The sequence below is a fragment of the Aplysia californica genome, unplaced genomic scaffold (genome assembly GCF_000002075.1).
Source record: "Aplysia californica isolate F4 #8 unplaced genomic scaffold, AplCal3.0 scaffold00335, whole genome shotgun sequence".
Classification (NCBI taxonomy): domain Eukaryota; kingdom Metazoa; phylum Mollusca; class Gastropoda; order Aplysiida; family Aplysiidae; genus Aplysia; species Aplysia californica.
The window spans coordinates 65652-67957 of record NW_004797605.1 but is presented as its reverse complement, the minus strand read 5'-3'; the positions used below and the strand labels follow the sequence as shown (position 1 = coordinate 67957).

Below are 2306 nucleotides of genomic sequence, written 5' to 3'. Positions count from 1 at the left end.
GGGGGGTTGATCCACCCACAGAGTTCACTTCGACATCTCCACTTTCTCTCCGCTGATATCGTAAAGACAAGACACTCGAGACGCCAAATTAGCCGCGCTGTAAAATCGCCTTGGGGCTTTAGCCAACGTAAAGACGTCAAGAACAAATCCCTCTATTATACTGGAGGTATCATCGATCTTTCAGTTGACTATTTATGAACTTCTAGTCAGTTGGTCTGGCGGGGAACTTTCTTTGTCTTTACAACGGAACATGATCCCGTGGCTAACAGCGGCAATGTTGATGTTGTCAGTGTTATTAACTTTCTTTATGATCAAAGTATTATGGGTAAGTAAGGAGGCTTTTAGCTGTAAAAGGAGCTTACTCGCCAGATAAACTGAAAAAGCACAGAGATTTGAGGGTCTTTTTTGTCGTTGTCGTTGTCCTTGTCGTTGTTGTTGTTGTTGTTGTTGTTGTTGTTGTTGTTGTTGTTGTTGTTGTTGTTGTTGTTGTTGTAGAGTAAAGAGAAGCACTCCGACACAATAGTGGTCATTTAGTGCTGGGGTAAAAGTAAGAAAAACAGGAACAACAGAGGGAATGACTTACATGAAGTGCCCTCAAACCACCCGCATAGAGAGTTTTTTAAAAGAACAGATATGGGGAGATCATAAATAGAATGAGGGATGAAGACGGTGTGCACGTAAGGGAAAAAGAAGATAATTGGTGCTTGAAACACTAGAAAAAGAAAATAAGCAAAGAAACCGATTGCAGTGAGAAAGAGAGAGTCAGAGAGAGAGGGGGGAATAGCAAGAGGAGAAGGAGGGCAGAAGGAGGAGGAGGGGGAGCAGGGGGAGGAGGAGGAGGAGGAGGAGGAGGAGGAGGAGGAGGAGGAGGAGGAGGAGGAGGAGCTCTCTCTCTCTCTCTCTTATTCGCACTGTACAACGAACCGCCTGCTGCGGAAGTAATTCAGCATACATTATGTCCCCACAACTGCCCACAACCGTACGGAAACTACTAGCCCTTCAATCCCAGCATTCACGACGTCCGTGGCCCATCTATCATTTTTCTCTCCCATGTAGTATGTCCATCTGGTCAGGCTGTCAGGCAGATCGTAAAACTAGGTAAAAGGTCATAAAACACAGCTGTGACGGAGCTAGACTGTTCTAGCCTCTCTGACGACTAGGCGACAAGCTCGCCCCCCTCCCTTATCCCCCCTCCCTATCCCACCACCCACCCACACACACACACACACAGGCACAGCCCTACCTCCCAGCGTCCTAACACCCTTCCATCCGCTGAAGGCAAAAGACTTTCTTTTTATTTCAACGTAGGTGTTTTAACAAACAAAAAAACACACACACACATACACACACACACACACACACACACACACACACACACACACACACACACACCAAACAAGGAATAATAAATAAAAAGAAATTGTCACAATGCAGATCATTTAGGAGGCAGATTCCAGACCCAGACTGTCAGAGCCAACCCGGGCTAAGGAAGAATACGTACAAAATTCCGGCAGAAAGACCAAGATGCTCGATAAAAATGTTCTTCCCAATAGCGAATCAAACTGGTGTCTCCTGCGTGCGACAGTGAAGTTCCTACCCTCTACCCCACAGACACCGCTGCCATAGAACTGATTTAGTTTTAGTAAAAGTTTTACGGCACTTGCAACACAATAAGGTTATAAAGGTGCCGAAAATTAGAGGTGTTACAACACAAAAAAGAGGAGGAGAGAGAAGGACGAAAGATTTTGATAGGAAAGAAGAAGCAAACCACACCAGAGCACCCGCCACCCACCCACATAATGTAGAATTGGTGAGACGTGGATAGAACACAGACCAACCAAACACGGATTTCAGTGATCGATTGCAAAGAACCAAGACCAAAACCCAAAACGTTTTTTTTTTTGTTTTTTTTTTGTTCGTTTGTTTAATTGCTTTTCTTATTTCGATTCAGTAAGAGTATTACGGCCCTTACAGCACAGGTGTGACAAGAGAGTAACAAACACAAAAAAGAGATATAAGGACGATGGATGTTTGCTAGGAAAGAAGGAGCAAAGCACACTAGACCACCCGCCAACCACGCACCAAAACGTGTTATTTAATATGTCTCTATACCTTAGGGGCTTGAGATGAGAAACAGGGAGTAGACAGCAATAGCTCAGACTGCGGCACGTGGCTTACCAAATTTAATTAACAGTGCATCAAAAATCTGATTTCTCTTCTTTTTTTAGGGGGCAGAGCAGAGAGAAATCGAACTTCCCAGCTAACATGCTGAATAGACTGCATTGCGGTAAACATTCACGGTGGGG

The 2306-nt window shown here is 44.7% G+C and overlaps 1 protein-coding gene across 1 annotated transcript in view; it reads right to left on the bottom strand.

The window, feature by feature from the left end:
• The window catches only part of LOC101853014 (serine/arginine repetitive matrix protein 2), a gene marked incomplete at its 5' end in the record, with an annotated part of 158514 nt that overhangs the window by 99121 nt on the left and 57087 nt on the right, over positions 1 to 2306 (bottom strand).